Source organism: Odocoileus virginianus, chromosome 14, assembly GCF_023699985.2.
Source record: "Odocoileus virginianus isolate 20LAN1187 ecotype Illinois chromosome 14, Ovbor_1.2, whole genome shotgun sequence".
In the NCBI taxonomy this organism is placed as follows: Eukaryota; Metazoa; Chordata; class Mammalia; order Artiodactyla; family Cervidae; genus Odocoileus; species Odocoileus virginianus.
In genome coordinates, this window is record NC_069687.1 from 26,555,692 (window position 1) to 26,578,677 (window position 22,986).

The 22,986-nt window shown below is 34.9% G+C and overlaps 1 long non-coding RNA gene across 1 annotated transcript; it reads right to left on the minus strand.

Moving 5' to 3' along the window:
• Positions 1–5,219: 5,219 nt before the first annotated feature.
• Positions 5,220–20,055, minus strand: LOC110148498 (uncharacterized). Its single transcript, XR_002317183.2, has 3 exons — positions 19,970–20,055; positions 19,562–19,674; positions 5,220–5,291 (listed from the first exon to the last, which is right to left on the minus strand). It is a non-coding gene; the product is annotated as an uncharacterized lncRNA (long non-coding RNA).
• Positions 20,056–22,986: the final 2,931 nt, after the last annotated feature.

Below are 22,986 nucleotides of genomic sequence, written 5' to 3' on the forward strand. Positions count from 1 at the left end.
AATTCAAGTTTTAAAAAGAGATACCATGTTCTTTAAATAATTTGCACTACTTATTAAATTTTATAAAGTTCCCAGAAAATGTACATTTTGTTATAATCTTATTTGTGTCTGATCAATATTAACCATTGATTATCTGAGTTGCTCTGCTCATTTATTTTGTCTGCTCTGGTGGCCCCAAGACGTACTTCCCAAAAAACTCCTATTTAATCTTTTCTTTTGTTCTTTCTTAATATGGGATTAGGGTTTCCCTGGTGGTTCAGATGGTAAAGAATCCACTTCCAATGCAGGAGATCCAGGTTCAATACCTGGGTCAAGAAGATATCCTGGAGAAGAGACTAGCAACCCACTCCAGTATTCTTGCCTGGAGAATTCCATAGACAGAGGAGCTATAATCCATGGGGTTGCAAAGAGTTGATCATGACTGAGCAACCAGCACCCACACATAATATGGGATTACTAGAATATTTCTACACATTAAATAAGTTCTTGACATATTTTGTATATCAGTCCTATGTTTTTCTTCATTTCTTTGTTTCACACTGTCTTCTATATTTTCCTCTATCATTTTCTACCTATATTATTAAATAAAATTCTATTCAGTTATTCTAATCAGATTGAAAATTCTGTTGCTTTAAATTTTAGTTAGCTTATATTTTTTTAATAATATTCACAATCAACCCAGAAATCTATTCTGAAATCTCTCACTTTTTATGTATTCTATCCTATTTATCATTTGTTTCTTTTAAAATTTCTTTTTGTAAGTGAAGAAGTAGTGAGCTCATGGTAACAGAAGACAAATCCTCTGTTAATTTTTTCCACTCTTCTTACTCCAAATATATTTGGGTCAACAGATTCTATCCACTTAGTAATCAAGAAAGTTGTGACTAATTTTCAAATGAGAAGAGTTTAATTTTACAAGATTACTCAAAGAACAGATCTAAAGAAAAGGAAAAAAAAAGCGTTTGAGTAATTTTAACTAGATTTGTTATTTAACTCATTCAGTAATATTTATTTTAAAACACATAGATGTTAAGGTTTTTTTTCATAAATAATTCAGTTAATTTTGCCTAAATATTTCAATTAATGCAACAGTAATTTTGAAAACTTTATACAGATAGTAAGGGAGAAATTGTCCCCATTGTTCACAATAGTAATTTTCATTCTCTCACTCCACTTATAAGATGATCTTGCTTGCAGAGATTTATGTGAACTGTGTATTTTGGAAGCATATTTGGCTATAATCATGGCCAACTCTGTTGCTGTGAACATCACTATAATTTTGAATTTTAGTGACCTCATCATAAATCCTTATGACTGTTACACATCCAGTGACAGTTCTAAACATAAAGACTTATTCAAAAGGAAAGAATCATGAATCTAGTTCTCTACACTCAATGTATACATCAACTTAGGACCACAGTGCTTTGGCCTATTCAGAATTATTGCTCATAAATTTATAGAAACTCCTACTTAGATTTAGAGATAATCTTGAAGGCATTTATTTTCTAAACATTCTACAGTAATTGTAATATTCTTTTAATGAAAGACTTCAAATGAAACACGTTTTTTCCTGAGGCACAACTTACTAGTTTAAAGTAATATTAGCCATTTTCCTCAACTTTTGGTCACATACTGTAAAATCCAAACACTTTACATTATCTAGCTTATCTAAAGTTAATCCTTATGACCCTCATGAGGAAGGTGGTCAAATAAACTATCATCCATTCCAGAACCTAAAAATAATTTAAAACATGTAATAATTTATATATTTTTCAGAATTTCTTTAGCCTTAATTTAAAATGATTATTTCAATAAATATTTAGTAAGACAAAACTCATCAAAGACAGTATATCTACTTGTTCTTGTTCATTGTTAAGTCATGTCACTTTTTGTGACTTCATGGACAGTAGCATGCCAGGCTCCTCTATCCTCCATTATCTCCCAAAGTTTGCTCAAATTCATGTCCATTGAGTCAGTAATGAATCTAACCATCTCATCTTCTGCTGCCCACTTCTCCTTCTGCCTTTGATCTTTCCCAGCATCAGTCTTTTCCAATGAGTTGGCCCTTCACATCAAGTGGCCAAAGTGTTAGGGCTTCAGCTTCAGCAGCAGTCATTCCAGTGAATATTCAGGGTTGATTTCCTCAGGGTTGAGTGGTTTTGATCTCAGCCCAAGAGACTCTCAAGTTTTCTCCAGCACCACAGTTTGAAAGCATCAATTCTTTGGTGCTCAGTCTTCTTTATGCTCCTCCTTTATGATGTCTCTTCTTTTTAAAACTAAGGATATCTATTAGAATTCTGAGTATTTCCCTAAAATAAGTGGCACAAAATTGTAAATCTTCTCAATTTTTTCCAGTCTGAGAAAAAGAATAAATTTAACCTATCTAAAAAAAGTGTCTTCTAAATACAGTTATACAAAACCAGGGTTACTTCTTCTCCCCAATTAACTCTCATTCTTTAATTTAGAGCAGAGACATTTCTTTGTCAACAAAGGTCCATCTAGTCAAAGCTACGGTTTTTCCAGTAGTCCTGTATGGATGTGAGAGTTGGACCATAAAGAAGGCTGAACACTGAGAAGTTGATGCTTTTGAGCTGCAGTATTGAAGAAAGCTCTTGAGAGTCCCTTGGATAGTAAGGAGATAAAACAAGTCAACCCTATAGGAAATCAACCTTTAATACTCGTTGAAAGGACTGATGCTGAAGCTGACACCCCAATACTTTGGCCAACTGATGCAAAGAGCTGACTCACTGGAAAAGACCCTGATGCTGGGAAAGATTGCAGGCAGGAGGAGAATGGGATGACAGAGGATGAGATGGTTGGATGGCATCATCAACTCAATGGAAATGAATTTGAGCAGACTCTGCGAAATAGTGAAGGACAAGGAACACTGGTGTGCTGCAATCCTTGGGGTTGCAAAGCGTTAGACATGACTGAGCGACTGAAGAATATCAATATATTTAGTTGATATATATAAATGTGTTGTTGAGATACATTTAACCTCTTTTTGATTCCAAGGTTTATTTTCAAAATAATTACAATTCTCAAAAAGTATTAAAACCCAATGCTTTAGAACTATATACTTATATTATCATGATTAAAAACTCCCAACTGATTTTGAGAAAAATACACATCAACAAAATTATAAGAACTCACAATATATGACCCTTAGGTTGGCCTAGGATGTACTCAGCAAAGTTTACTTAAAAAAAAAATCTAATTAATTATGGACAACAGAGAAAACACCCAAATTGCTTTCAATCACTTTGTATGGTTTCCACATTGGTATTATTATAAATATTGTAGTTCATTAGCAGTTATACATAAATAGAAATAAAAATTCTACACATTTATATTTTGTAGTTTGGGGAATTTTAATTTTAAAGAAAAAAAATGTGAAAATGTGTACAAGAAGTCCCATATATGCCTTATCTAGTCTCATCTATTATTGACATTTCACATTACTATAGCATGTTTGTTAGGATTGTGTAACTGTTTCATACATTGTGATTAACTGAAACTTTTTTCTTTTCAGATTTCCTCAATTTTCCCTTGATTTGCTTTTTCTTTCTTTCTTTCTTTCTTTTTTTTTTTTTTTACTGTTTCAGGATTCTGCTCAGGATGCCATGTCACATTTAGTTCTCATGTCTTCCTAGGCTTCTCTTGGCTGTGGTATTTTCTCAGACTTTCTTTATTTTGGATGACCTTGACAATTTTGTGGCCTACAGGTTAGGTATTTTGTAGAGTATCTTTTGACTGGAATTTGCCTAATGTTTTTCTCATAATTAGTCTGAGGGTTCTGTGTTTCTGTAGGGAAGCTCATCATCAAATCCAAGTTTACTTAGTTTTTCTTATGTACTTCTTCAAGAGGTTTTCTAGTTTTGAATATTATAATCCATTTTAGTTAGTTTTATATAATGTATATTCGTACAGATGTCCAATTATTCTAGCATCATTTGTTGAAAACACTCTCTTTTCTGCATTGAATCGCCTTTGCTTCTTTGTCTAAGATCATTTGACTGTACTTGCAGATAATTATTTCTGGGCTCTCTGCTCTGTTATTCTGATCCATGTCTGGTCTTTTACCAATAACTTGCTGCCTTGATTACTACAGTTCTATAAGTTTTGAAAATAGGTAGTGTGTGCCCTCCAATTAGGTTCTTCTTTACTATTATGTAGGGTATTCTATGTTGTTTTCCTCTTCATATAAACCTTAAAATCCATTTGGTACTGTCTATAAATATCCCGACAATCAATGCTTTCAATGAGTATATTTATACAATTCATGTTTAAAGCAATTGTAATATAATTTCATTAATATTTGTATTTGCCAGCTTTCTCCAGAAAAATAAAATCTCTGAGAGAGAGAGAAAAGGAATTGGTTTAAGGAAATATGGAAGCTGACACATCCCAATGTCTGCAGGGTGAGTCAGCAAGCTGGAGACCCTTGAGAGCCTATGATTTAGTCCTAGTCTGATGACCAGCTGTCTTGAGATCCAGGAAGAGTTGATGCTTCACTTGGAGTACAAAGACAGGAAAAATTTTCTCCTGACTCAAGTGAGGGTCATCTTATTTGATTTATTCAAGCCTTCAATTGATTGGATGAAGCTAACCCACATCAATGAGGGCAATCTACTTCACTTAGGCAACAGAGTGAAATGTTAATCTCTTCCAGAAAGACCCTCACAGATGCACCAAGAATAATGTTTGGCCAAGTATCTTGCTGCAGTCTATGGGTCAAAAAGAGTCAGACACGACTGAGCAACTGAATAACAAGTCTCTTGGCATCCTGTGACCCATTAAAGTTAACACAAAAATCGGTCATACAACATTTATGAACTCTGTGCCTGTTTTCAGTTTTTTGTACTGTTCTCCTCATGTCCCACTCATATTTTGCATTCTCTGGTTTTAAATAAGCATTTCTTATGATTCTATTTTCTTTTATTTTATTTCTAACTTTAAAAAATCTACTCATTGTTCTACAGTGTTCTATATTCATTTATAACTAATCTAAGTCTACTTTCAAATAACATCTTATTTCAGGTAGTGTGAAAGTGCTTTATGACAGTACCCCAATCAGGCTACCTGATCATCATAATACTGCTGTCATTAACTTACCTTATTCATACACTATAATCACTTAATATATTATCATTGCTATTATTTTAAACACATATTTTGATCTATTAAAACATGAAAAAAAATTAATTATCCTACCGTGTCTATTCTTTCCTGAATGCTTTTCCTTTCTGCATGTGGATCTGAGCTTCTGATTGACATAATTTTCCTTCTCCCTAAAAAATAATTTTTAAACAATTCTTATACAAATCAATGAAGGTAGAACACTATCTCATACCATACACAAAAATAAACTCAAAATGGCTTAAAACAAATGTGACATGACACCATAAACCTTCTAGACACTATAGGCAAAATATTTTCTGATATAAATCATACCAGGACTTTCTTAGGCCAGTTTTCCAAGGCAATAAAGATAAAAGCAAAAATAAACAAATGGGACCTAATCAAACTTATAAGTTTTTGTACAGCAGAAAAAGCCACAAACAAAATGAAAAGACATCCTGGAGACTGGGAGAAAATATGTGCAAACAATGTGACCAACAAGGGCTTAATTTACAAAATATATAAACAATTTATATAACAAGAGAAAAACAAACAACCGAATCAAAAAATGAACAGAAGACCTAAGCAGATATTTCTCCAAAGAAGGCATATAGATGGACAAAAAGCATATGAAAAGGTGCTCAATATCAGTAACCATCAGAGAAATGCAAATCAAAACTATGAAGTATTATTTCACACCAGTCAGAACGGCCATCATCAAGAAATCTACAAATAATAAATGCTGGAGAGGATGTGGAGAAAAAAGAAGCTTCCACCCTGCTGGTGGGAATGTAAATTGGTATAGCCACTTTGGAGAACAGTATGGAAGTTCCTTAAAACACTAAAAAGAGAGTTACCATTTGATCCCCCACTCCCATTATTGGTCATGTATCAGAAGAAAAGTCTAGTTTGAAAAGACACACACACCCCAATGATCATAGCAGCACTATTTACAATAGCCAAGACATGGAAGCAACCTAAATACCTAAACGTTCATTGACAGATGAATGGATAAAGAATACACACACACACACACACATAACGGTATCAATTTGCTATACACCAGAAACTAATCCAAAGTTATAAATTAATTGTTCTGTAGTTTTAGAAGTAAATAAATAAATACATAAAGTATAATTCGAAAAATTTTGCAGGGAGGTTCTACTGGTGGTGAATTCTATTCCATAATCTTTTGTTATCTATAAGAATCTACTTCACTTTTGAAGAATGATTTTTCTGGATATAGAATTCAAGGTTTTTGTTATTGGTGTTTTTTCTCAATGCTTCAGGCCTTTCACTGCAATCTCCTCTTGTTTGCATGATTTCAGAAAATAATTATTTATTTTCAAATTTTCTCTCCCATTATTACTTTAAAATATTTCTTCTGATATTTCTTTCTTTTGGAATCCAGGTTGTACATGTGTTGTATCTTTGAAATTGTTCCCAAATTCTTGGATGTTTTCTTTTGTATCTGTTTGTTTTGTTTTTTTTTCTCTCTTTTTTTAATCTCTGTATTGCAGTTTGGGAAGCTTTTATCTTCAAGTTCACTTTTTTTTTTTCCTTTCATCTGTGTTTAATCTACTGGGAGCTAATCAAAGTCATTCTTCTTTTAGAGCTTTTAATTTCTAACATTTCCTTTTGATTATTTCTTAGTATTTCCATCTCTTTGCTTATATTATCAATCTTTTCTTGCATGCTGTCTACTTTTTCCACTAGAGCCTTCAACATACTAATTATAGTTGCTCTACATTCACCTTGAAAATTCCTAATTCTGATTCATACCTGAGTCTGGAACTAATGCTTGCTTTGTTTCTTCAGATTGTGTTTTGTTTTCCCTTTTAACATGGCTTATAAGTTTTGCTTTATATAAGAATGTGATTTTTAGGGACAATAGATACTGATATAATTAGCTTTTAGTTGTAATCTAACTAGGATCTGGGGTGTTTTAATGTTTTGTTATAGCTATAGGTGTTAGAGGTAAGCTTCTCTACTTTCCTCTCCTTTCTTTTTACTTCCTTAAGAATTCTTCAAATCCTGTCTCATAACTCTTTTAGCTATAATCCATCATTGTACTGCAGTCTTATTAATGTGGTTGTAAGGTGTTTGGGATGTTAAGTATTTTATTTTTTATTTTTTTTTCCATTTATTTTTATTAGTTGGAGGCTAATTACTTTACAACATTGCAGTGGTTTTTGTCATACATTGAAATGAATTAGCCATGGATTTACATGTATTCCCCATCCTGGTCCCCCCCTCCCACCTCCCTCTCTACCCCATCCCTCTGGGTCTTCCCAGTGCACCAGGCCTGAGCACTTGTCTCATGCATCCAACCTGGGCTGGTGATCTGTTTCACCCTAGATATACATGTTTCGATGCTGTTCTCTCGAAACATCCCACCCTCGCCTTCTCCCACAGAGTCCACAAGTCTGTTCTATACATCTGAGGCATGTAATGGTACCTCATTGTGGTTTTGATTTGCATTTCTCTGATAATGAGTGATGTTGAGCTTCTTTTCATGTGTTTTTTTGCCATCCGTATGTCTTTCTTGGAGAAATGTCTGTTGAGTTCTTTGGACCATTTTTTGATTGGGTCATTTATTTTTCTGGAATTGAGCTTCAGGAGTTGCTTGTATATTTTTGAGATTAATCCTTTGTCTGTTGCTTCATTTGCTATTATTTTCTCCCAATCTGAGGGCTGTCTTTTCACCTTGCTTATAGTTTCCTTTGTTGTGCAAAAGCTTTTAAGTTTCATTAGGTCCCATTTGTTTATTTTTGCTTTTGTTTCTAAAATTCTGGGATGTGGGTCATAGAGGATCCTGCTGTGATTTATGTCGGAGAGTGTTTTGCCTATGTTCTCCTCTAGGAGTTTTATAGTTTCTGGTCTTACATTTAGATCTTTAATCCATTTTGAGTTTATCTTTGTGTATGGTGTTAGAAAGTGTTCTAGTTTCATTCTTTTACAGTTGGTTGACCAGTTTTCCCAGCACCACTTGTTAAAGAGGTTGTCTTTTTTCCATTGTATATCCTTGCCTCCTTTGTCGAAGATAAGGTGACCATAGGTTCGTGGATTTATCTCTGGGCTTTCTATTCTGTTCCATTGATCTATATTTCTGTCTTTGTGCCAGTACCATACTGTCTTGATGACTGTGGCTTTGTAGTATAGTCTGAAGTCAGGCAGGTTGATTCCTCCAGTTCCATTCTTCTTTCTCAAGGTTACGTTGGCTATTCAAGGTTTTTTGTATTTCCATACAAATTGTGAAATTATTTGTTCTAGTTCTGTGAAAAATACCGTTGGTAGTTTGATAGGGATTGCATTGAATCTATAGATTGCTTTGGGTAGTATAGCCATTTTGACAATATTGATTTGACAATATTGACAATATTGATTGTACTGTGTACAATCCATGTACACGGTATATTTCCCCATCTGTTTGTGTCCTCTTTGATTCCTTTCATCAGTGTTTTATAGTTTTCTATGTATAGGTCTTTTGTTTCTTTAGGTAGATATACTCCTAAGTATTTTATTCTTTTTGTTGCAATGGTAAATGGTATCATTTCCTTAATTTCTCTTTCTGTTTTCTCATTGTTAGTGTATAGGAATGCAAGAGATTTCTGTGTGTTAATTTTATAGCCTGCAACTTTACTGTATTCATTGATTAGCTCTAGTAATTTTCTGGTAGAGTCTTTAGGGTTTTCTATGTAGAGGATCATGTCATCTGCAAACAGAGAGAGTTTCACTTCTTCTTTTCCTATCTGGATTCCTTTTACTTCTTTTTCTGCCCTGATTGCTGTGGCCAACACTTTCAAAACTATGTTGAATAGTAGTGGTGAGAGTGGGCACCCTTGTCTTGTTCCTGATTTCAGGGGAAATGCTTTCAATTTTTCACCATTGAGGGTGATGCTTGCTGTGGGTTTGTCATATATAGCTTTCATTATGTTGAGGTATGTTCCTTCTATTCCTGCTTTCTGGAGAGTTTTAATCATAAATGGATGTTGAATTTTGTCAAAGGCTTTTTGTGCATCTATTGAGATAATCATATGGTTTTTATCTTTCAATTTGTTAATGTGGTGTATTACATTGATTGATTTGCGGATATTAAAGAATCCTTGCATTACTGGGATAAAGCCCACTTGGTCATGGTGTATGATTTTTTTAATATGTTGTTGGATTCTGTTTGCTAGAATTTTGTTAAGGATTTTTGCATCTATGTTCATCAGTGATACTGGCCTGTAGTTCTCTTTTTTTGTGGCATCTTTGTCTGGTTTTGGAATTAGGGTGATGGTGGCCTCATAGAATGAGTTTGGAAGTTTACCTTCTTCTGCAATTTTCTGGAAGAGTTTGAGTAAGATAGGTGTTAGCTCTTCCCTAAATTTTTGGTAGAATTCAGCTGTGAAGCCACCTGGTCCTGGGCTTTTGTTTGCTGGAAGATTTCTGATTACAGTTTCGATTTCCTTGCTTGTGATCGTTTTGTTAAGATCTTCTATTTCTTCCTGGTTCAGTTTTGGAAAGTTATACTTCTCTAAGAACTTGTCCATTTCTTCCAAGTTGTCCATTTTATTGGCATAGAGCTGCTGGCAGTAGTCTCTTATGATCCTTTGTATTTCAGTGTTGTCTGTTGTGATCTCTCCATTTTCGTTTCTAATTTTGTTAATTTGGTTCTTCTCCCTTTGTTTCTTAATGAGTCTTGCTAATGGTTTGTCAATTTTGTTTATTTTTTCAAAAAACCAGCTTTTAGCTTTGTTGATTTTTGCTATGGTCTCTTTAGTTTCTTTTGCATTTATTTCTGCCCTAATTTTTAAGATTTCTTTCCTTCTACTAACCCTGGGGTTCTTCATTTCTTCCTTCTCTAGTTGCTTTAGGTGTAGAGTTAGGTTATTTATTTGACTTTTTTCTTGTTTCTTGAGATAGGCCTGTAATGCTATGAATCTTCCCCTTAGCACTGCTTTTATAGTGTCCCATAGGTTTTGGGTTGTTGTGTTTTCATTTTCATTCATTTCTATGCATATTTTGATTTCTTTTTTGATTCCTTCTATGATTTGTTGGTTATTCAGAAGCGTGTTGTTTAGCCTCCATATGTTTGAATTTTTAATAATTTTTTTCCTGTAATTGAGATCTAATCTTACTGCACTGTGGTCAGAAAAGATGACTGGAATGATTTCAACTTTTTTGAATTTACCAAAACTAGATTTATGGCCCAGGATGTGATCTATTCTGAAGAAGGTTCCTTGTGCACTTGAGAAAAAGGTGAAGTTGATTGTTTTGCGGTAAAACGTCCTATAGATGTCAATAAGGTCTAGCTGGTCCATTGTATCCTTTAAAGTTTGTGTTTCCTTGTTCATTTTCTGTTTAGTTGATCTATCCATAGTTGTGAGTGGGGTATTAAAGTCTCCTACTATTATTGTGTTACTATTAATTTCCTCTTTCATTCTCGTTAGTGTTTGCCTTACATATTGTGGTGCTCCTATGTTGGGTGCATATATATTTATAATTGTTATATCTTCTTCTTGGATTGATCCTTTGATCATTCTGTAGTGTCCATCTTTGTCTCTTTTCACAGCCTTTATTTGAAAGTCTGTTTTATCTGATATGAGTATTGCAACTCCTGCTTTCTTTTGGTCTCCGTTTGCGTGGAATATTTTTTTCCAGCCCTTCTAGTCTGTATGTGTCCCTTGCTTTGAGGTGGGTCTCTTGTAGACAGCATATATAGGGGTCTTGCTTTTGTATCCATTCAGCCAGCCTTTGTCTTTTGGTTGGGGCATTCAACCCATTTACATTTAAGGTAATTATTGATAGGTATGGTCCCGTTGCCATTTATTTTGTTGTTTGGGGTTCACGTTTACACCACCTTTCTGTGTTTCCTGTCTAGAGAAGATCCTTTAGTATTTGTTGGAGAGCTGGTTTGGTGGTGCTGAATTCTCTCAGCTTTTGCTTGTCTGTAAAGCTTTTGAGTTCTCCTTCATATCTGAATGAGATCCTTGCTGGGTAGAGTAATCTAGGTTGTACGTTATTCTCTTTCATTACTTTAAGTATGTCCTGCCATTCCCTTCTGGCCTGAAGGGTTTCTATTGATAGATCAGCTGTTATCCTTATGGGAATCCCTTTGTGTGTTATTTGTTGTTTCTCCCTTGCTGCTTTTAATATTTGTTCTTTGTGTTTGATCTTTGTTAATTTGTATTTCGCCTTGGGTTTATCCTGTTTGGGACTCTCTGGGTTTCTTGGACTTGGGTGGCTACTTCCTTCCCCATTTTAGGGAAGTTTTCAGCTATTATCTCCTCTAGTAACTTCTCATGGCCTTTCTTTTTGTCTTCTTCTTCTGGGACTCCTATGATTCGAATGTTAGGGCGTTTCACATTGTCCCAGAGGTCCCTGAGGTTGTCCTCATTTCTTTTGATTCTTTTTTCTTTTTTCCTCTCTGCTTCATTTATTTCCACCATTTTATCTTCTAACTCACTTATCCTATCTTCTGTCTCTGTTATTCTACTCATGGTTCCCTCCAGAGCGTTTTTGAGCTCATTTATTTCATTATTAATTTTTAATTGACTTTTTTTTATTTCTTCTAGGTCCTTGTTAAACCTTTCTTGCATCTTCTCAATCTTTGTCTCCAGGCTATTTATTTGTAACTCCATTTTGTTTTCAAGATTTTGGATCATTTTTATTATCATTATTCTAAATTATTTTTCAGATAGATTCCCTATTTCCTCCTCTTTTGTTTGATTTGGTGGGCTTTTTTCACGTTCCTTTAGCTGTTGGGTATTTCTCTGCCTTTTCATCTTGTTTAGATTGCTGTGTCTGGAGTGGGCTTTCTATATTCTTGTGGTCTGTGGTTCCTTTTTATTGTGGAGGTTTCACCCAGTGGGTGGGGTTGGACGATTGGTTTGTCAAGGTTTCCTGGTTAGGGAAGCTTGTGTCAGCGTTCTGGTGCGTGGAATTGGATTTCTTCTCTCTGGAGTGCAGTGGAGTGTCCAGTAATGAGTTTTGCGATGGGTCTTTGTGTTAGCTGTGACTTTGGACAGCCTGTATGTTGACACTCAGGTCTATGTTCCTGCGTTGCTAAAGAATTTGCATGGTATGTCTTGTACTGGAGCTTATTGGCTCTTGGGTGGTGGTTGGTTTTGGTGTAGGTATGGAGGCTTTTGGATGGTCTCTTATTCCTTAATGTTCCATGTAGTCAGGAGTTTTCTGGTTTTCTCAGGTTTTGGGCTTAAGTCTCCTGCCTCTGGATTTCAGTTTTATTCTTCCAATAGTCTCAAGACTTCTCCAACTATACAGCACTGATAATAAAACTTCTAGGTTAATGGTGAAAAGATTCTCCACTGTGAGAGACAACCAGAGAGATTCACAGAGTTACATGAAGAATAGGAGAGGGAGGAAGGAGATAGAGGTGAGCAGGAGGAGAAAAATGGGACTCAAGAGGAGAGAGACAGATCTACACAGTTATCTGTTCCCAAAGTGTTCTCTGTAGCCCAGACACCCACAAAGATTCACAGAATTGGATTGGGAAGAGAAGGGGAAAGGAGGAAATAGAGGTGTTCTGAGGTAGAAAACAGAGAGTCAAAAGTGGGAGAGTAATCACCACACTCCTGAATAGAAATGGGAACTGAATATTGGATTCTTAAATGTCCAAAATTTATATCACATACTGAAAAAACAGATTAAAAATCTAGTGTAGAGGTTAGACTCTTTGAAATACAATATTTAAAAACAAAAACACACAAAAAAATTAGAAATGTATATGAAGTTTGGTTTAAAAATAGGGTTTCTCTCTCTCTTTTTTTTTTTTGGCAAGGTTATAGTGAAATGAAAATGAAAATTAAGGAATAATAGAGGAGTATTAGAGGACTTTAAAAGGAAATAGAAGAGAAAAACAAGAAAAAAAAAAAAATTTTTTTCCTAATTAAAAAAAATCGTAAAAATATATGAAAATGAAAGTTGAGGAGTAATGGGGGAGTAATAGGGAATTTTAAAAGAAAATAAAAGAGAAAAAAAAAAATTTAAAAAAAGGAAAGAAAAAAAATTTTTTTCCTAATTAAAAAAAATCATAAAAATATATGAAAATGAAAGTTGAGGAGTAATGGGGGAGTAATAGGGAATTTTAAAAGAAAATAAAAGAGAAAAAATAAAAAATAAAAAAAAAGGAAAGAAAAAAAATTTTTTTCCTAATTAAAAAAATCATATAAATATATGAAAATGAAAGTTGAGGAGTAATGGGGGAGTAATAGGGAATTTTAAAATAAAAGAGAAAAAATAAAAAATTTTAAAAAAGGAAAGAAAAATTTTTTTTTTTTTTATAAATTAAAAAAAAAATACATATATATCTAGGAATTCCTCTGGAGTTGTTGCGGTCAGTGTAGGTTCAGTTCAATTTCAGATAGCGCCTCTTTCCAGCTTACACTTCCAGATATCTATAGGCCCCTTCCGGTGTAGTCGGTGTTACCTTCAGGGATTTTATTTATTTATTTATTTATTTATTTTTTTATTTTTTTGAAGTACAATTTTTTAATAAAGATAATTACAAAAGATGCAAAAATCAGCTCAGAAAGGCCAATTACTTCTTTAATAGATCAGTTTTTTGACATAATAACACATCAATTTTAAATACTATCACGTAAAGCATGGTGGAGAAAAGAAATTTTGCTTCATAATTAGAAAACTCACAATAAAACTTGCCAAGAAAAACCTTCAGGGATTTTAATCTGTTGCACCGGTCCTTTCTGAAGCGATTCCCTTTGTTTATTTGGCTTCTGTTTGCCTTCTCTTCGGTGTCTAATTTCCGCCCTGACACAGGCGGGCGGAGGTAGGTTCGCTAGTTCAGTTCAGTCCTGCTACGGGGAGGGCGGGGCGCTGCAGACAGATAGCGCTCTGTGTGGATAGCACTCACCGGCCACACTGGGTTTGCCCCGCTCACGGGTGTCAGTGCTTTCCCCGTCTACACTGCTCAGGCTCCCGGCTGCTCTATATGGAGCGGGCCCTGCGTTGAGTGCGGTTCCAGTTTTCGGGTACTCCACAAAAGCGCGGATTCGGTTGCGCCTGCATTTTGTGCCTTTCCTGGCCTGAGCGGCCCAGACAGCCAGAGGCTTGGGGGCACTCTCTCCGGGTACGGCGCACTTTTTCCCTCCGCGACCCCAGCGCGCGCCGCCAGTCGGGTCTCAGGAAGTCTTTAGATAGGAACCGGGGGCCTGTTTGCAATGTGGGAGGGGGTGGCTTCTCAGGGGCTGAGTTTGCCCTTTTCCCCTTCCCCCTGCCTCCTACCTCCAGCGGGGACGGGCCGGCTCTTTTCTGGACTTTCTCAGTCCCTTTGTTTCGCGAACCGCAGGCAGTGTGTTCCGACCGGTTAATTTTGTCCCACCGTTTAAAAAAAGCTCCCTGCGATTGCTTTCAGGGTCTTCAGGCCAGTCCTTACCCTAAGCAATGCCGCCCGCTCCTCTCCGTTCCACCCCCGCTTGTTGCTGGCGGGTGCGGGCGTCTGGGGTACTTTTCTGCTGGGAGTTGCTTTTAGGCACGTAATCTGTGGGCCTTATTTAATTTTTCCTCCCAGTTAGATTGCCGAAAACTTCCCCCAGTCCCGCCAGTGCGAGGGTTTCCTGGTGATTGGAAACTTCCTCTATTAAGACTCCCTTCCCGGGACGGGTCACCGTCCGTAGCTCTTTTGTCTCCCTTTTTATCTTTTATATTTTGTCCTACCTCCCTTTGAAGACAATGGGCTGCTTTTCTGGGCGCCTGATGTCCTGTGCTAGCGATCAGAAGTTGTTTTGTGAAATTTGCTCAGCGTTCAAATGTTCTTTCGATGAATTTGTAGGGGAGAAGGTGGTCTCTCCGTCCTATTCCTCCGCCATCTTGGCTCCTCCCCCTCGGGATGTAAAGTATTTTAAAATGTTATGATCCAGTCTCAATTAAGTAGGTCTACGTCCCTGGATGTGACCTAAACTATGGTATCCTATCTCCCTCCCTTTAGGTGAGACGAGAGGCTAGAGTGGAGTTGGGATTTGGCACCAGCATTTCCTGCAGGCAAAAGAGATCTCTGAGGGCCTTTTCCCTCTAGAGCAGCCTTTTGCTCTGGAGAGCAGTATGGGCTTATGACCATATTGTCACTCTCCTGTCCCTTTGGCAGAACCAAAAGGGATTTTCTAAACTCCTCACTATGAGAATCTGGTGTGGCTACTGAAGATAAAAATCACAGAAGTGTAGGGACACTTCTAAGACTGAAGTTCTCAGTTTTTCACTCTCATGCTAGTTCAAAATTATCCTTCAGAAATTCATCAAAATCATTATTTAAGCATTCTTACCAGGTTATATTAATAGCTCCAGTATCTTCTATTTCAGGTAAGTAAATCCTTGCTCCAACTTTCTTTATTTGCCAATCTCTGTATATTTTAATGAGACAGTTTGTTCTGTGACCTCAGTTCTCTATTAAGCCAAGTAATGCTGATTTATATTTTTTTCAGCTATTTTCTTCTAAGTATGGAGGTAACAGTTGTTAAACTCTTTACATGTTAGAGTTGAAAGTACAGCTTCTATTTTCATTGACAATATTGTAAAATTTCTAGATACAATTAGGAAATCTATGAACACTAAACTAGTTCCAAATACATTTCTGCCACAAATTTTTGCTTCTGTATTTGTAAGAACATAGTTGTAGCCAGAAAGTTTCCTTCAAGTTTCTATTTTTATTTCTATGAAAAAATAATTTTATCTTCAATATTCAAAATTTAAATTGAATTTATAATAATATTCACAATGATATCAGATATTTTATCCTTGTCAGAATTAATTTCTAAAATCTTCCATTATAAGTATTGAATGATGAAAATCAAATCATTGCTGAAACTAGTCTTGAAGAACCTGATGTCACTGATATAACTTGTATCAGCAAACTGTTTAAACTCTTTCTAACATAGCCATATTAAGTTTGTCTTCACTTTTCTTACATGCAAAAAATATGGAATAAAAAAAGAGCAAAATTAACTTGGAAGACTAGTCACTTGATCTAAATGAAAAATCATTCTTTACAGTGTGATGTGTAAATGTGGCATCTGATGCTGTACAAATTAAACCATGATATTAGTGTTGTAGTTTTATTGTCATTATATTCTGACAATGACTTTCAAATTATAAAGAGGAGGTTGATACTTCTTAAACAGATTTTTGTTATCTGGATTACATGTTGTAAGTGATAGTTCAAAGCCCTCCTTTAGAAACACCAACTTTTGATAAACTGTACAAGACACACTGTCAAATTTCTTGAGTAACAAAAGGTATTTCTTAATTTGTTACTTAACAAATACTTTCTAATAAAGTATCAATATCAAGTATGTTTATTTCAGTAGACATTGTTGTTACCAAATATATAAGTCATGTGTTTGCATCATAAAATAAGTGGCAAAAACACATTATCAAGGATATTCAAGCTTCTCCCCGTGCTTCAGTTCCTCAACAGTGTTGCTCAGCTTCTATTTCTCATGTGTGTCTCAGGTAGCTGTAACTTACAATGTCTTTTTATTTTTAATTGACATATGGACTATAACCTAGGGACTAAACTGATCTCTCAGAACATAGCTCCACTGCTGGTAGGGTCAGTGCATGCTGAATATTTTTCTGACTATAATCTGAGTCTAGAGAATTTAGCTATTCTGTTGCACCTGTGTCTGGGGCGACTTAGCTTTGTCAGTTGGTGCCACATGCTCTGTTTCTGAAGGGGAAACATTGGTGATATGGTTTCTTGGAAAGTTAGAGAGAAGATTCAAGTATTTGCTGATCTTTTTTTTTTTTTCCAAATTAAACTACATGTCAGAACAAAAATTCCATCCAATACAAAGGTCTCATACATTATCAGATGAGACCATGGTAGCAACTCTTAAGTACATGGTGGGAAAAATTAACCCACTCTAGATTACTTTAATGTAATGAAAAAGTGATTCATTGCTAAATAGGAGAAACATTGAGGCAACAGGCAGAAACTGAAACTCTCCTAGGAAAAGCAGGAGATACATTTTTACCTTATCTGTATTTATTCTTTTCCTAAGCTAAACATTTTTAGCTGGTTGGCATTTTTTTACACAAAATGGCTCTTCTCATCATACTCTTCCTCACTTATGATGAAATTCAATTTGTGAGTAAAGTTCTTAAAGTCCAGTCCTCGAAATGAAGTGCTGTATGGTCTTAAATAAGTAGAATGGGACATTCCACTCACCACTCTTTACCTCTAACCCCTGCCATTACTATTCTAAATAGGAATACAACTATACCAGTGCAGCCTAAGTTCAAAACAGCTTGGGGCCATTCCAGCTATCTCTTGCTACATAAAAAACACTCTAAAACTGAGCATATATATACAACAATTTACAATTACACTTCATGGTTCTGGGGACCGACAGACAGCTGAAGAGTTATTGCTCCAGGCTCTCACATAAGTTTGTTGTCAGATAGTAGCTAGAGTTGGGGTCAAATGGATGCTTTTCCATTTACATGAATGATATCTGGCCTGGCTTGTCAACTCAAAGAAGCTAACTTGGACACCACACTGCATCATCATCCCGGGGTTATCAGACTTACAATTCAGAGTGACCATGCCATGAGACTAAGGCAAACCTGCAAGTTTTTTTTCTCTCTAGCCTGAAAAGTCATCTCAGTGTTGCATTAGACACACACTATTAGTTTATCTTAAATACTGGGGCCAGCACAAATTCTAGTTGAGGGATCTATTTAAGTTAAAGGATCCTAGGAATGCTAGGAGGCATGATTCATTGGATAGCCATTTTGGGGTGAATTTATTTAAAATAAAGATATGCTTTAGTTGAAATTTATAGATTATTTTTCAGTTTATGTTAACCTGACCTCTCACTAAAATTGCTATTTTTCACCATTAACATTTTTGTGTCCTTCATTTATGTTCCACGTCTTCCCTCCTCCTGCTTGTTTTCCTTTTTTTGCTTAATCTGTCCATTGCAATCCATTTTTAACTATAAATTTTCACATTTAATCCATCCTCCTAGCCAGCAGATATCTTTTTGAAAGCTGAGTTTGTTATACAGAATATCTATTATTATTTCCAACTCCGTGTCTGAACAAATTTAGTGAGGATGTTATCAAAATTTGCATCCAGCTCATAGAAATACATTAAAGAAGAGCACCAGGGGAAGATCACAGAACATGTCAGAATGACTTGAACTTGGGCCTTGTTTGTTGATATGTGTTATATTCATTCACCCTATTTGTCCTGCTGTGTACATTTCTCCATCTTACACAACAGAGTCTGTCAAACAGCTTGCTGAAAACCATTTGCACTGTCTGCAGCACTTCCCTGAGCTTACAGTCTCATAACCATATCAAAAAAGACAATTGAACTAGCCTAGTGTGACTTATTTAATGAGATTATATTAGTTCCTCATCATCACCACTCTCCTTTATAGGTGTTCCAACACTTCTCTTTTATTAATAGACTCAGAGAAATTATTCAAAACTGGCATCAAGATCTCTGGTTGCTGAATATGCCTTCCATTTGGCCTCAAAACTTGTAAATGCCTTTGACTATCTAATTTATCCTATCCTCTTTACTAATTTTTAGGGGTGATGATTCTTCATTTAAATTGTCATATCTTTTAGTGCCTCAGAATTTAATTCATACAGTATAGAATACAAAATATAATTTAGTAGAGTTGCACTGTTGCAAATTCTCCTCTTTGTTTAGATTTTAATTTCATCTTACCAATAGCAAATGCTAAATTTTCTATTCCAGTGTGACTCTTTTCTTTAATAAGGAAAAAGAGAGCACAACAGGAGTGGTGGAATTTTTTTTCTCAGTGCCATCATTAGCATTATAACATATTTTTTAAGGAGTGAGCTGACAGCTTTCTGGCTCTTCTTCCTCTGAGCATAACTAAAATCATCTTTCTTATCCTTTGTTAGTTTTTGTTGTTTTTTTTTTTTTCCCCATATATGTCAGGTCATTATTTGGGATGTGACTGAGTCTTGATTATTTTTTTTTCAGGTTTTATATAAAAATATTCAATCTGAGCTTAACACAGAGTTCTTTATAAAATCACAACAAGCTCTTTGGGTATTTTGTTTCTAATTTTAAACCCTGCTTTTTTCCCCATCAAGCGTTTAAGGTGACTATATTTCAATATCTTTCAAAATTCTTCCTCAATGGAATAATTTGTGATTGTGCAGTCAATTATTTTTTTCAAAAATTCATAGCACTGGTCTAACACCTTCTCATTTAGAGACTTAGTAGAAATTGATGTACTCCTTAGATTTGAATGTACAATTTTTGTGTGTATTCTCTTTCTTGTTGACCATTCTCTGACAACAAGACCAAATTCCTCTAAGGTTACCATCAATTTAATGTTATCAAGTATTTTTCTTCTCAATCTATACCCAGAACCACATGGAGCGTTTTCTATGACTAGCTGATAACAAAAATAAATCAATCTTTAATACATACATTTTCTTCCATGCTCAAGCGACATTACAGTTTGACTTGGGCCAGAAAGACAGCGGCAGCTCCAAATCCCACCATGGGCAGAACTTCAAGCAAGACATTTGTTTGTTGGTTTCCTGGAAGAAGAATTAACCAGAAATATGGATCTACACAGTGACATGGCTGGATTATCAAAACCACAGGCAGAACAAGATGCGGGCAAAGAGAGTTGGGGTGGAGTATATGATTGGACAGTCAAAATGTACCCTTGGGTGAGGATATGTATTTTCTATGCAAATGCTGCCAAAGGACAACACTGCAAAGGATGCTATTTCTCTGCCCTTCTCAGTGTTTGCTTATCAGACTCATGGAGGAAAGAGACCATGGTAAAAGTGATGCAGCCTTTGCTTACCAATATGGACTTCTACTTACTAAGGCTGATCACCTGCTAACAACAGAACCCCAAACTGAGTTTCTAATGTTATTTGTCCTTGAGGAAACAAACCAGTAACATGAAATTTGTTCTTGTTGTTCAGTTGCTAAGTAGTGTCTGACTCTTTGTGACCTCATTGACTGCAGCATGCCAGCACGTCCCTGTCCTTCACTATCGCCTGGAGTTCACTCAAATTCATGTCCGTTAATGTTACATACAGTTTATTGAACTCCTTGCATCATGGAAGGACAGAAGTTTATCTTCAATAACATGTACATTTGCCTCACATACTCTTGATACTTTTGTTGGCACCACCATCCATGAAACTTTCCAGAGTCTTGTTCATTATCATGACATTCACCTATTTAGCTATTGGCATTGTGTAACAGAAACACAATGACTTAAAACAACATTTAAAAAACTCTCTCATCAGTTGGGAGTCAGCCGATTTAGACTGACCTTAGCTAGACCTGGAGTCAACCTGCAGGCTGTGTCTCGGTCTGCATTATATGTCTCTCATTTTCTTTAGATCATATACATGATCTAAAGAAAGATCACACACACACACACACACACACACATATATATATATTATATATATAAAGATATATATATGATCTAAACAAAGACCATATATAAAATCATATTATATATATAATTGATAAGGATAATTTCTCTCTTTTTAATATCTTTTATGAAGAAAGCAAATCATTCTCTTAAAGCCTGTTCCACACACTGAATTCGACTAATTTTTTTTTTTCCATTTGACTTGATCCTATTCCTTTTCTTTCCTCTAAACTGGTAGCTGTAGAGGTTTTTATGATTTGGATTCTAAATTCAGGCAAAAATACTAGAAGCAAAAATTTTACTTCATCATGATTGTGTGTATTTATAATCAATAGGGATTATTTATACTCACATGAATATTATCTTCCACTCAATGATTTATAAGTGTCACTTTTATGATATGTGATATGATATATATATTATAAAACTTATTCACAGTTTTTCTGATTATTCTTTTCTCTTTTTATATCCCATTTTTATTTATTTATATTTTTAATCAGTTTGTTGAGCTCCAGAAAAATAAAATCTCTTGCTTCTTTCATGGGAGTCACATTAAATTTGCTTAGTAATTCAAAGAGAACTAAAATTTTTATGAGAATCATTCTTCTTTTAGAATACTGAATATCTTTCCATTCGATGAAATTAATTTCATTTTTAGAAGCACTTTTAAATTTCCATGATAAATCTTCACTCTTAAATCGTTGTTTTAGATATTTTCTACTTAATTTATTGCTGTAAATGTTCCTTCATTTCCATTATATCATCTAACTGTTAGTATATATCAAAGTTTCTCAGCCTTAGCATTGTTGCCTTTTTGGCCTAGATGCATATTTGTCCTGGAGGTAGGAATTGTCCAATGCACTGTAGGATGTTTAGCAGCAGCCTTCCTGGATGCTGTTCAAATTCAGGCAGCCACCTCAACGTTATTGCTACCACTCTGATAATCAAAATTTTTTCCAGACTTTGTCAATGCCCACCTCCTCCCTACCCCCGCAGTGCTCCTGAAAGGGGTTGGCAAATTTGCATTCCACTGTGAACCACTGGTGTAGATTATGAGGACAGATTTTTTTATGTTAATTTCATATCCTGCTACATTATTAAATCATCTTATATCTTTTTCATACCAATACTATTGGGGCTTTTAACTGCAAATAAAGTTCGTTCTTATGCCTCTAATTGCTCTATATTGCTTGAGTGGGTTAGATAATGTTAAAAAGAAATGAGGATTATGAGCTTGCCTACATCCTGATTTTATCTAGAATGCTTTTATTTTTTCATCCTTAAGAAAGATGCTATTTTTTTCTTATATATGATAGAGAAGTAAAAAGCATTCATTGACTGACTTGTATTTTTTTTTCATCATAAATAGTGTTGTCAATGCTTTTAAAATATCTATAGCAATGTTTTTAATTTTTTCTCCATTCTTCCTCTACACTGATAAACTGAGGTGTTGACTATTATTATATTGAATCAATTTTCATTGATGAAAAAGCTCTAGTGCTCATCTTAATATTATTTTTAAACTGCTGCTGTGCTGGGTTTTCTTGATAATATTTAGGAACTTTTTATGGTAATTATTATTTTTATGGTATGATTGAGTTGTAATTTAGTTTTGTTATACAGTCTCTGTCAGGTATAAGTATCAATGTTACGTTATTTTATGAAAAGAATTTGGAGATTATTCTCTTCTCTATTTTATGACTAAGAACAGGTTAAACAGCTTTGAGAGTATCTTATCTTTGAAAGTTTGTGGAACTATATTCAGAAATTGTCTTCTCAAAAACTTTCTTGTTATGGTGAGGGAGGTAGTTCTTTCACATTTTTCTGTGGAAATTGGTCCTGGTAAAGTTTTATGCAAATGTAATCTACTGAAACTATCCTCCTCAGCTAGGTATTATCTCCCAATATTCGCAAACCAAATATGTAAAGGTTTTTATTTTATGTAGGAAATAGTTGTGTGGTTTTTTTTTATAGTCCTGATTTTTTTTTTTTAATAAAATCTGGCTGAAAAGAAAACTGTTGGATCAAACTTCCTTTCTTTTTTATAAAAAAATGTTGCCCTGAAGGCTATACATTTTAAAGTATCTTATTAGGTCACTTTATGGCAAATTATTTTTTTCTCTATTTTTCATCTATGTGATGTTTTGCCTGAATGCCCCCCCCCAATGTTTTTTTCATGTCAAAATTTAATGATTGAAAAGGTTATGTCTCAGGATTGATCTTTCCAGTCCATTTTCCTCATTGAGACCCAGGTCCTAAGTCCTTTTGTATTTGATTTCTGAAAAGTTGTCTTAAATTTATTTAATATTAAATATGAGTTCTTTTTACATAGTGGTTGTTTCTATTTTTTGGAAGACTTAATTATATTTATGGTGTATACTTTTTGTCTTTTTTCTTTATCTACTACTTTGTTTCTACTTTTCAAGTGCTTCTTTTCCTGTTTAATTTG